Raw genomic sequence first — 14,295 nt, 5'->3', positions numbered from 1 at the left:
TTATTTGATAATCTACGTAAAGCTTTTTAAACCTTTATTGATGAAATAAAGGTTATGGTTTATTTAAAAATGAATGCAGTCTTTGAAAAACGTCTCATATAGAGGTCAAAACCTCATAACGAAATCAATTAATATGGAACGTTTTTAATCAATAAGAACGGGACATTTCATCTTCGATCAAAAGCAACTAAACATGAGACAACGACGGTGGATTGAAACTTTGAACGATTACGATTGCGAGCTTCGTTACCATCCCGGGAAGGCAAACGTAGTAGCCGATGCCTTAAGTCGAAAAGAAAGAACGGTGCCTCTTCGTGTTCGAGCTTTAAACATCACCATCTACACAAACCTTAATAGCCAAATTCGTGTAGCCCAAGATGAAGCTCTCAAGGATGAAAACATCTCTCTCGAACACTTGAACGTCCTCACCTCTCGATTCGAAGTTAAAGAAACCGGACTCCGATATTACGCCGGAAGGATTTGGGTGCCTAGTTATGGGGACCTACGAAGCCTTATTTTAGATGAAGCCCATAAGTCACGATACTCGATTCACCCCGGTGCCAATAAGATGTACCACGACCTTAAACAACTATATTGGTGGCCGAACATCAAAAGGGACGTAGCTACTTATGTTTCCAAGTGTTTGACATGTTCCAAAGTCAAAGCCGAACACCAAAGACCGTCCGGACTACTTCAACAACCCGAGATCCCGCAATGGAAGTGGGAAAGGATAACGATGGATTTTATCACCAAGCTACCAAAAACGACGGGCGGTTATGATACCATTTGGGTTATTGTTGACCGTCTCACCAAATCCGCACACTTCCTTGCCATGAAAGAAACGGACAAAATGGAGAAACTTGCACAACTTTACATTAAGGAGATCGTAGCCCGACACGGTGTACCTTTATCGATTATCTCCGACCGAGATGGCCGTTTCGTTTCTAGATTTTGGCGTACATTGCAAGAAGCGTTGGGAACGCGTTTAGACATGAGCACCGCATATCATCCTCAAACCGATGGACAAAGTGAACGTACAATTCAAACCTTAGAGGACATGTTACGAGCTTGCGTGGTTGATTTCGGAAAAGCTTGGGACAAGCACTTACCTCTCGCCGAGTTCTCTTATAACCATAGTTATCACGCGAGTATTAAAGTCGCACATTTTGAAGTGCTATATGGCCGAAAATGTCGTTCACCTCTTTGTTGGGCCGAAGTAGGCGACGTACAAATCACCGGACCCGAACTCATTCACGAAACCACCGAGAAGATCATTCAAATCCGAGATAGGCTTCGGACGGCCCGAAGTCGTCAAAAGTGCTATACCGACAAAAGACACAACGACCTTGAATTTCAAGTCGGTGACCGCGTCATGTTAAAAGTCGCACCTTGGAAGGGTGTAATCCGTTTTGGGAAACGCGGGAAGCTAAATCCGCGGTATATTGGTCCTTTCAAAATCTTGGAGTGTATTGGAACCGTTGCTTATCGTTTAGATCTTCCACCTCAATTGAACTCCGTTCATCCTACCTTCCATGTATCTAACTTGAAAAAGTATCTTGCATAACCCGATATCGTCATCCCTCTCGAGGAACTTACTATTGATGACAAACTTCATTTTGTAGAGGAACCGGTTGAAATTGTGGACACCTCCGTCAAAACGTTAAAACAAAGCCGAATTCCAATTGTCAAGGTCCGTTGGAATGCCAAAAGGGGATCCGAGTTTACTTGGGAAAGACAAGATCAAATGCAAAGGAAGTATCCTCATCTATTCGTAAATTCGGAAACGCAAGATCTCGAGGAAGAAACAACGACTACTACGCCTACTTAAATTTCGGGACGAAATTTCTTTTAAGGAGTAGGTAATGTAACATCCCGCCTTTTTCCATTTACTTTTCCGTTATACTAATTTAAACTCCGTTATATGTTTATAACACATCCCGTTAATACGCGTTTTAAATTATCTCGTTTAGGTAATTCATGCACCCGACTCAAATTAGAGGGACTAAACTTGCCAAGAGGCCAAAGATTTGACTAGGTCAACTAGTCAAACCTTCAACCTCCTCCTCTCATTTCAACATCTCCATCTTTCTTTTACTCCCTTTTTCTCTCAAGAACACCAACAATAATTCATCATCTAAATTCGGATTAGGAAGCTAGCAACAAAACAAATTACAAATTCGTGATCCTTGCATCTTCCTCTTCGATTCCATACCAATTTCATTACATTTGGGTAACTTTCTAAAATCACAAGATTTTGTGTTCTTTATGTTTTTAACTTATAAAAGTGTTAATTAGTGTCTATGGCTCAAGTCTAACATGATTATATGATTTATATGCTCGATCTCGTTGTTTTAGTGTAACTAGCATGAACTTGAATTTTGGTGTGTTGTTCTTGAATTTTGGATGATCATATGTTGTTAGATGTTAAAAGTTCATGTTCTAATTGTGTTCCTAGTATCACTAGCTTCAATTTGATGTGTAGGTTGCTTTAGAAAAGTTCATGAACTTGATTTATGATTTTGGTGAATTTGGGTTAGGGTTTGATGAACTTGAAATGGACTTTTGATGCATTGAATGCCATAGATTATTGTTGGTAAGTGTTTAGTTGGATTGTATGCTTGATTACCTTTGAAACGGCATATCATTCATGTAAATTGGTTGCCCGAATCATTGAATTGCATTTATGAACTTGTATGCGATTAATGTTGAGCATTAGATGCGGTTTTGGTTGTTATAATAGGTAGATTGATTGATGAAATGTATTTAGTTGTCTTCCTCGTCAAATTACCTTCCCAACGGTATAAAATACTTGACTTGATTGTTTGCGGATCATAAATTGTGTTTATTTGGTTCTTGGTTCGTGTACTTAGAAGTTTACTGCATCAGACTGGAATACCAATCTGGACGCCGTCCAGACCCTTGGACGCCATCCCAGATTTCAAGGCTGGACGCCGTCCAGATACTTGGACGCCGTCCCAGTCTTCAAAGCTGGACGCCGTCCAGACAATCTGGACGCCGTCCAGATACACTGGCAGGCTCTGTCTCCGCTGGTCATTTTACGGAAAATGTTTGCTATGCTATGGACCTCCGATTCACATGTAACTTGTTCTAACATGCTCATACATGATTAAAAACCTCAGAAAAATAGTTCGGGACCCGACCCGAACGTGTTGACTTTTTTGTTGACTTTGACCCGACCAAGTTGACTTTTAATCAAACTTAACCAAATGTTTGTGCAAATCGTTCTAACATGCTTTTATACTCGTATCTTGCATGAAACATGACAATTTGACTCACATGTTGTAGTATTCGAGTCGTAACGAGCCATAGGACTAATTGAACATCTTTGACCTATCGTGTTTACCGTTATTGATACAACCTATTGTTTAGGTCAAGACTAGCATTATTCTTTGCACACGTTTACTTGTTGAAGTACTTTACTACTCTTGCACTCAAAGTGAGATCATAGTCCCACTTTTACTCTTTTGCACTTACATTTGGGATGAGAAAACATAAACGTTTCTTTTTACTAAGTGAACACAAGTACATGAAAACAAACATTCTACATACGAGTTTGAACAAAAATCCTCAATTCGATTATCATTAGTTACACTTGCCGGGTGTAAGCGAGAACTTATGTTATATGGCCATATGGGTTTGACAAACCCTCATTCAAACGGTTCGCTACCGTTTACGAATGAAATGTATTTTCGAGAAACAGTGTATGTTCTAACACTATTGTGATGGGGTTCTATGGAAGGAATGTTAAGCATTGATAATTGGGTGCTCGTGAAACAAACTTTTGGAATGTATTACTATTATCTCATTGTTGCAAATCTTGTGGTTCACTTGTATTTACTTACTTAAACCTATGATTTCACCAACGTTTTCGTTGACAGATTTCTATGTTTTTCTCAGGTCCTTGAACGATACATGATACATGCTTCCGCTCATTATTTTGATACTTGCATTGGATGTCGAGTATATATGCATACATGGAGCGTCTTTTGGCTACTTTTAAATTGTGTCGCATAAGTTTCATTTGTACTTATAACTTTGTAACATAACTTGTGGTGGAACTATTCTTGTAAACTTTGAACAATCTTTACATTTGAAATGAATGTGACATATCTTTTGGTCAAACGTTGTTTTAAAGACTTATGACCACGTAACGGGACCTAAGTAGACGGCGCCGTCAATGACGATTTTGTCGGGTCGTTACATAGTGCAACATCGCGCACTGCTACACTATAGTGAATCCCGACGGATATCACTAACCTACACACGCTCTTTTGGCCTCGGTCACAACGAGTAGTGTAACATCGCGCCCTGCTACACTATAGTGAATCCTAACGGATAACACTAACCATCAACACACGGTCTTTTGGCCTCGATCACAACGATTAGTGTAACATCGCGCCCTGCTACAATATAGTGAATCCTAACGGATAAAACTAACCATACCACCGCGAACAATTGAATCTTATACATACATGCATAATCGTTCTACTCACTAGGACACTATCGCCTCCAATGTCCTATAGGTCTCACTCAAGCGAGCTTAACGACCCCAGTACTCCCGAATGCCTAAACAAAAAAAAGCTCACACAACAGAGTCAAGGCACGACACATTAACCACACACTCTACTGAGTGCAAACTTGAAACCGCAACCGTAAACCAATCGCTCGCCACAAATTATCTCCAATGAAGAATAAAATTTAGCTAAGGCTTACACGCACACCGTATGCTATAACATAATGTACAACATACGAATACCATATTAAAATACCTAAACGTCTTCGCGCGACGCCCGCTACCGCTAGCTCAGGAAAATCTGCCTTGCGATGTCCTTCTTCCCGACAATTGAAACACACAACATTACTGCTCTTCAATATCGGGCACTCCCAAAAATTGTGCCTCCTTTCACTACAATTGAAACACCTAGACGCACTAGCGCCCGACACTCCTTTCCCCACACTACCCGTGCTCACAAAAGCACTTTTGGCTCTCATGCTCGAAGCGCCAAACGAGTTAACCCTTCTCTCTCCTGAAATATCACCAACCTTCATAAGAGCATACGAATTAAAACCTTTAGCCACGGCAAATAGCTTAGCAAAAGAGTCCACCCGCCCAATGCTAATTTTCCCACGCAAATCATCATTCAAAGTATTGAGAATATCCTCCTTCAACAACCTATCGTTGTTATTATACTCGGGGCAAAATCGAGCCTTAGACAATAAGGTAGCCCTAAGAGTATTTAGGTCTATAGACCCTTGTCGCAAACTTCGCAATTCATCACGCATCTGAGACAACTCGGCTAGTGTCCGGAACTCCTCAAAGAATTCCTTCTAAAAATCATCCCACGATAACCTCATGAATGATTCTTCACCAATGATATCAATCTTACCATCCAACCAATTTTTTGCATTACCCCGCAACAAACTAGTAGCGAGTCTCGTTTTCTTGTCCGGAGGACATTCACTTCTACGAAAACACCCTTCAACATTCGACATCCAATCGGTACTCACCAACGGATCGGGATCTCCGTAGTACATGGGAGGTTTATTCACCCTAAAGTTCTTGTAACTAAACTCTTTTTCACTATCACCTCGAGGTTTGAGAAACCCCCTTTCGAACTCTTCTCGAAACGTATTCATTCGCTCCGTAACCGCGGCTTCAACCCTAGCCGTCATCTCATCATCATCATTTCGTTCTCCATTTGAAGTTCCGCCTCTCGTTGTCATTCTAAAGAATACAAATATCAAATAACGAAACGTAAATAATCCACACGTAACACCGCCCCATTTTGCTTAACATCCGCCGTACACCACTTGTTAGAAACGATTTGCACTCGTAACAATGGTAGCTAGTCATTATTACGTGTACACTCGACTATCTTGCTCGATGATGTACACAACAAAAACAAAACTCTAGGCTATATAAACACACGCAGGAATTATATCACAACACAATCACAATCCTAGTTAGTTCACCTACACACTAAGGCACTAACCAAATTCCCGTCCGACCCGTACTCTTACAAGTCCCGCAACAAATAAGCACACTCAAAAGTCTAAGTCTAGGAACCTATCTCAAGTCGCCTAAATCCCTTAGACCTTGCTCTGATACCATTTGAAACAACCCAACCCGTCGTATTCCGGCCCAAATTTTTTTTTCCTTTATAATACATTAATATTAGTAACATTAAGGTCCCAATTATGTTTTCAAAACACTTCCATTACAATAATAATTTTAGAAAACTTTAAAACGTTTAATAAATAAGTTTAAATATCCAAACGGACATACACATCAAAACCCGTTCACATTATCAAAAGATAGTTTCGACCCGACTAGTTTAATCTCCAATAAAACCGTGCATGGTGATTGGGAAAACACTACCCAATCCTAATTCGATCCAAATACAAAGTCATCTAAAGCCACCTACAAGAGTCCACTAGTTCCCACGCTTACCCGAGCCACCACCTTGCGAACCTATAAAAATAATATCAATGAGAGGGTAAGCTATGAAAGCTTAGTGAGGATAAACATACTATATACATAAATATGCATAAAGTGAATACGTAACACCAACACAATTAGTAAACACATACCGCCATCGAAGTATAACTAAGCAAAGCTATACATAACGTACCACCAAGCCAAATTCGTAAAATTAGCTACAACATACAAAATGTATATATACGCATATACAATATATAACCGATACAACAAGGTTAACCCCTTAACCCTAAACACATGAAGGTTGGCCAAACTACACGTGCCTAAGTGAATCCGAAACTACGCGCGATTCACTACCTTCACCTCAACGACAATAGGGATGTCCGAACTACATGCGACATTGTGAATCCGATCTACACGAGATTCACTAGTGAAGCCGAACTACACGAGAATCACTACCCTAGGATGCAACACAACAAAAATGGGAACGCCCGAACTACACACGACATCGTGAATCCGAACTATACGAGATTCACTAGTGAAGCCGACCTACACGCGAATCACTACCCACATCACCTCAACAATATCACGGGGTTGACCTACTTGTCGACGTGAATTCCTATCGCCCGAAAATTCACTACCCCAAGGGTGGTAACCCAAAAACGCACAAACGTGCCTCAAGGACCCAAAACTCATAGAGTCCATCATCTCATATACGTGTAAAGTGAACCCGAACGCCCAAGGATCACTCTAATCCACCTGCACCCATCCTATGCATACATACACATATAATATATTTACACTCACCTTAACGCCTTGATGAATGCAATCGAATAATCCACCACACGTCAATGGAAAGTACCTATTCCATTATCACATAGCAAATAACAGAATTAGGGTGGATTTACAAACCAACCCAAATTGACACTTAGTGCAATTTCGACCCAAATGCACTTCCAAGCATAAACCGCGCCCAAACTAAACAATAATCACTAACACTAGTGAGAATGGTTCTAATACACCAATTAAACCAAAACATAAGTGTTAAACACTTATCATATCCAAAATGACAACTAAACCCTAATTTTGACCCATTTCAAAATTAGTCAACCCAATACACCCAATATGGTTTCCAACACTTCTATAATCACTAACACTAGTGATTATACACCATTTACAAGCCCTAAACATGGCCAATTCGTTCACCAACCCAAAACCCACCAACAATAATTTTAAACCCGATTACTTGCACCAATAAACTCACTTCATGAGTTTAAATGGGTTTCTTCAACAATTCAAGTTCAAACCCTAACTTTGAATATCAAATCAAACAATGAAATTCGGAGTTAGAACTTACTAACACTACCACAACGTAGCCGTGAATGAGGTGAACAACTTTAACTCTTCAGACTTGACCCGATTCACTCTTCTTCTTCCTCAAATAGAGCTCTCTCTCTAAACTCTCTTTCTCAATCTAAAAAGGTTGAGAGTGTTTGGGTGGAAAAAGATGGGATAAAATGAAGATAAGATTTAGATGGAATCAGTTTTATGGCTAAAAATCCGAATCCCATGTGAAATGACCAAACTGCCCCTCATTTAATCCTTTTTAAATCGCTGAACAGCACTTTCTGTAGTTATAGGCCGCGGCGCGGCTCCACGGCCCGTGGAGCAGCTTAAAGCTGAAAAACCATGTCGAGTCTTTTAAATGAACCAACCATCAGCTCAAGTTATAGATCGCGGCACAGCTTGAAGGCCCGCGGCGCGGCTTGGGTCTGAGACAGAATTTGGGATGTTACAAACTTTAATTGCTATTTCAACACTAAGAGCACACATTGTCGAGGGTCAGATCTAGCGTCGAGGTCCGGCTGTAAAACCCTGTTTAGGGTCTAGTGTTAAGTGACCTTTTACTCTTAATTTATATTAAAATGTTGACAATAGTGAAATAACGATTTATGTGTCTATAATTTGTTAAGTGATGAAATGAATTCGATTTGTGACAAAGATCATGAAACTTATCTTCTTATATGAATTGAGCTCCGTTAGGATCGCCTAACGTGAGTATTGTGTTTTAGTTAATGAGTAAAATACTCGTTTGATGTGTAAAGTCGGTTTCCTTCGTTGGAAGGAGACCTAAATTAACGTATACTTTGTATCTTGTTTCATTTCTTTGTTTAGAAACTTCAAAAAACCACTCACTAAACACTAGTTTCCATCTAAAATCCTTCAACAAGAAATCTTTGATTCCAAGCTTGTAGTTTTCGTGTTTGATATCTCTTAATCCATAAACAAAACCATGTACTCTTGAGCTTGTAATCAGATTGATTTTCTTATTTATTTTTGTGGGTTTTTGTTTGAAACTTGAATGGATGATCAAATCATGGTTAGATGTGTTTGTTATACGAAATCGATGTTAGATATAGCTTATATATGATTTATATGATGTTTTTGAATGCATTTCATGGTTAGAACAAGTAAAAAACGAGATTTAGGTATTAGAAACTCGTAACAGCATGTGAGAATCCTTACTCGCGCATGAAAGTCATGTCACTCACGCATGAGAGTTCTCACTCGCATGTAACAGTCTTGACTCACACGTGAGAGTCCTGACAGCACGTGCCCGTCGTACCCGTCGCACGATTGAAAGCTTGTACGCGTTTGTAGTGATTCACTCACGCGTAACTAAAGTCTCACGTGTGATTCCAAAGAAATGTTGGTCATGTTACACGTGTCGTTTCACTCTTGTGCGAGTCCATGTCTGATGAGTGCACCAGATGTCATACACGCTCAGAAGGGACTCACACGCGTATGACTTGATTCAGTGAATGAGCCTGGTTATATCTTGACACATGTGATGAGTTTGAATGTTTTAAATAGTTTAGGTGATAGAACATGATTTTGAAATGTATACCGACTTAGAATATGATATTCTCATGCGATAAAGGAAAAGAGAAGGCTCAATATAATTAGATCTCTGAGTTCTTGCCTTGTGATATCAGGTGAGTGGGACTATCCTTATGGATATTAATATAGATTAACAAGTTACATTACTGATGCCATGATTTCAAATTATATATATATATATATATATATATATATATATATATATATATATATATATATATATATATATATATATATATATTGTGACCATGTGTAAGTGATTAGATGTGATTATATGTGCGATGTGTTTATCGATTTTGTGTTATTAGACGTAAGAGGTTAACCTCTTCCGCCTTGGTGTTATCAGACGGGAGAATAAGTTGGGTTTAAGTGAAACTGTCTAAGTAGTATAGTTCAAATGACGCATGTGTTGCATGCGTCATGAAGACTATGCTAGTGAGTCAGTAGTAAAGAATATCGGTAAACTCTAGCCCAATTAACTAGTTGTTGCAGACCCTGTACCGGTCCTTGATATTCTTATTATACATACATACACCAAGTTTCGTTATTCTTTCTTGATTTTCACATGATTTCTTTGATTTTGTTAGTCGTATATATCGATATATGGATACGAGATTTAGTATATATCAATCTTTATAACTTTTATTCTATTATGAGTCCTAGATTAACATTCCATATATACATAGGAGTGGTACTAGGAATAAGTTTGTATTATGTATATATACCTTTGATATCAATGAAGAGAGGCATGGTTGAATTTACATCTCTTATATGGTATCATGCCATCAAAACACCCATATCTTCCAATAAATCCACGACTTCTTCAATCCCGTCTCTTCTATTCACGTTTTCTACAAATACTTTACATCCTCTTTCAGTTTTCTTACTCCAGCAACATGTCTACAGATACTCTAAAATCGTTGGCAGCATAACCAATCCATCATACTCAACATTCTATCCCATTCAAATTGGATATGGAAACAAGCAAGTATGCCTCTTGGTGTGAACTCTTCAAGATTCATTGTAGAGCACATGATGTTTGGACCATCTCACCTCTTATTCTCATGCTGCATCTTCCAAAGGCAAGAAAACAGATGACTAACAATATCGAGCTCTGGCATCGTCAAGATGCAATTGTTCTTCAATGGATATATGCCATCATATCCATTGATATTATGCACGCAATCTTAGAATCCGACACCACCGCAAACCAATCCTGGGTATGTTTGAAGAATATTTCTCACGACAACAAAAATTCTTGAGCCTTAGCTCTAGAGAATCAATTCCTCAACACTAAACTAGACAATTTCCCAAATGTTTCAGTCTATTGTCAGGAGCACAAGATGCTCTCTGATCAACATGTTATTGTCGATGATAAGGTCATCCCAAAATGACTCGTTCTGCAACTCGTTGCTGGTTTAAATGATAACTATGCTGCAATTGGTACCCACATCAATCAATGGAAAAACTACCAACCTTCTACGACGCACGTTCAAAGCTAATTCTTGAGGAATCCCTCAAGAACTACAAAGCATCCATGGTTAACCCTAATGATTCCTCTACGACATTAGTAGCAACCGCTGAGAATTCTGACAAACAACAAAAACAACAGCATGTTGGACGGGACTCGAATAATCACAATCGTACCTATAAATAATGGCGGTTATTGTGGAAGAGGTGGTAGAAATTACGGTAGACAAGGTAGCAATAGGGGAAGAGGGCGTAACCAGTTTCCCAATAGCAACAGTTCTGGTAACCTATTTCAAGCTTGGGTCAGGCATGCCCCTTGGGCCACACAAAACAGTAACTGGAGCTGGCCCAATTACAATAACCAGTGGACTGGACCCGTAAATAATTAGCAGCACTGGACTTCTTCCTATTCCCCTTGTCCTTACCCTACTTCGCCTTGGGCTCAGCTTAACAGCTCATCAGCAATAGCCAGTATTTGCGGCCCACGCCCGCAAGCAAACTATGTGTCCAACGCGTCTTCCTACACACCTACCGACATCGACCAAGCCTTCTATACTATGTCCCTGAACTCTCCGGACGATAACTGGTACAAGGATACAAGATCTTCTTCTCACATGACTGGTAATCGAGGTAATCTCATCTTTATTTTAATTTAAGCACTCCGAAACAAATTATTGTCGGGAATGGCACTGCACTTCCAATCAATGTTGTGGGACACACCAAACTACCCTTTTGTTACCCATATTTCCATTTAAATAATGTTCTTCATGCACCACACATAATCAAAAACCTAATATCCGTAAGACATTTATCCACCGATAATAATGCCTTAATGTTTGATCCTTTTGATTTTACTGTGAAGGATTTCAGAACAGGATTCCGCCTCATGACATGTAACAGTACAGGGGATCTCTACCCATTCACACCTTTCGCCACTCAAGTTCTTAGTTCACCATCTTCCTTTCTTGCTCTTAATAAAGATATCTGGTACCAACATCGTGGACACCCAAGAGCCAATATTTTACATTGTCTTAGGAATAATCAAATTTCTTTTGGTAATTGAAATAAAAACTCACCACTTTGTGAGTCATGTGTTCTTGGCAAACATATAAAGTTACCGTTTAGTGATTCTACTTCTTTTACTAGTGCTTTATTTGAAATCATACAAACCAGTGGCGGAGACAAGGGGGGACTGGGTGGTGCTCAGCCACCCTCAACCACTCAAGTTTAACCATTATTATTCAATAAATTTAGTGCAAGTTACATTAGTTTAAGATGATTTAATGTTAGAGATATCATTGTTATTATTGAAAACTAGTAGAAAAGAAAGAAATGGGTTGAATGCTATAAAGAAATTGGTACTATCGTTCAAAATATGTGACCACAACGTTCATTTGTTATAATTTTATAGTTTAAAAAAATTGAGCCCCCCTTAACTTTAATTTCTGGCTTCACCTTTGATACAAACTGATGTGTGGACCTCACATGTTGTTAGTTCATTCGGACATAGATATTATGTGTTTTTTAAAGACGATTATTCCAATTTTTTATGGACCTTCCCAATTGGCCAAAAATCACAAGTATTTGAAACCTTTAATAATTTTCACAAATACATACATACCCAATTCTCAACACACATTAAAACAATTCAATGTGATAATGGAACAGAATACAACAATTCGTATTTTCATAAATTTTGCCGCCAAAATGGCATAACTTTTCATTTTTCATGTCCTCACACCTCTCTACAAAATGGGAAAGCCGAAAGAAAATTACGTGCAATAAATAATTTTCTTCACACTCTTCTATCCCACTCTTCCGTTCCACTCAATTTTTGACACCATGCCTTATCTACCGCCACTTATCTCTTAAATATACTTTCGTCCAAGCTCCTCAAAAACCTCACCCCCACTCATATTCTATACAACCATCAACCAAATTACGATCACCTCAAAGTCTTTGGTTGCTTATGCTATCCTCTCTTTCCCGCAACCACTATAAATAAACTCCAACCACGATCTACACCTTGTGTCTTTCTAGGCTATCCTACTACTCATCGCGGATATAAATGCTATAATCTACAAAACCACACCATTACAATTTCTAGACATGTTCTCTTTAATGAAGCCTCTTTCCCTTTCGCTAAAACACAAACACCCAACCTGTAAAATACGATATATTTCACTCTCCAATATCCATATTACCAACAAAAATATTTCACAAACCCAGCCGGCCCAACATCCTAGTACACCGGCCCAAACACGGACAGACCACTCTAGCTCCAACTCATCTGCTTTTTCTACGGACCATTCTACTTGCTCTCCTTCTTCGGCCCAACAGGCCCCAACCACTTTTACTTCAGTTCACTCCCAATCATCACATTCGGCCCAGTCTCTACCGCCTTATATGGCACACTCTGAATCGGGCCACTCCAACTTCATGCCTTCGGCACAAGAACCACCAAACAGCCCACCAACTCCACCTTTCGTTCCAGCATTTAACACTCCTCCTCCCGCTTGCACTATTACTACACGCTCTATGTCCGCTATCTTTAAACCCAAAAATCAATTCAATCTTTCTAGCACTACTAATTCTGTCTCACCCATTCCGAATAACCCTAAAGAGGCCCTCACTGACCTAAACTGGAAATGTGCCATGACCGATGAGTTTCAGGCTCTTATTAAAAATGGGACTTGGGATTTAGTTCCTCATAATATTGATATGCATGTTATATGTTCTATGTGGATTTTAAAATATAAGTTTTGATCTGATGGTACTTTTGAGCGATACAAAGCTCGTTTAGTTGGTGATGGTAGGTCACAACAGGTTGGCATTGATTGTACAGAGACATTCAGTCATGTGGTTAAGCCAGCTACAATTAGGGTTGTACTCAGCTTAGTTTTAGCTAATTCATGGGCCATTCATCAGCTTGATGTCAAAAATGCTTTTCTTCATGGCAATCTTAGCTAGACAGTTTTTATGCATCAACCCATTAGTTTTTGCGATCCTTCATGACCAGATTATGTATGTCAATTAAAGAAGTCTCTCTATGGACTTAAGCAAGCCCCTGGGGCTTGGTATCAGCGTTTTGCAGCATATGTGTCTACACTTGGGTTTGTCCACAGTCGTTACGATCATTCTTTATTTATATATCACAATGGTCATTATATTGCGTATTTATTGTTATATGTTGATGACATTATTTTGACTGCATCCTTTGATACATTACGTCGTACCATTATTCATAGTTTATCTGGAGAGTTTTGTAACAACCCGAATTTTCCGTTACTATCGTTACTTGTCCGTTATATATTTAACGGTGATTACTTAGACTTTATGTGTTTAATGGATTCTAATGCATACTTGATCCTAGTGTATTACTTGAATTAATATGTTATATTAATTTATGAACTTGTTTTGGATAACGAAATAACTAGAGAACGACACGAATAAGTTAATCGCCT

Source organism: Rutidosis leptorrhynchoides, chromosome 8 (genome assembly GCF_046630445.1).
Source record: "Rutidosis leptorrhynchoides isolate AG116_Rl617_1_P2 chromosome 8, CSIRO_AGI_Rlap_v1, whole genome shotgun sequence".
Classification (NCBI taxonomy): Eukaryota; Viridiplantae; Streptophyta; class Magnoliopsida; order Asterales; family Asteraceae; genus Rutidosis; species Rutidosis leptorrhynchoides.
Note: the sequence above shows the minus strand (reverse complement) of the source record.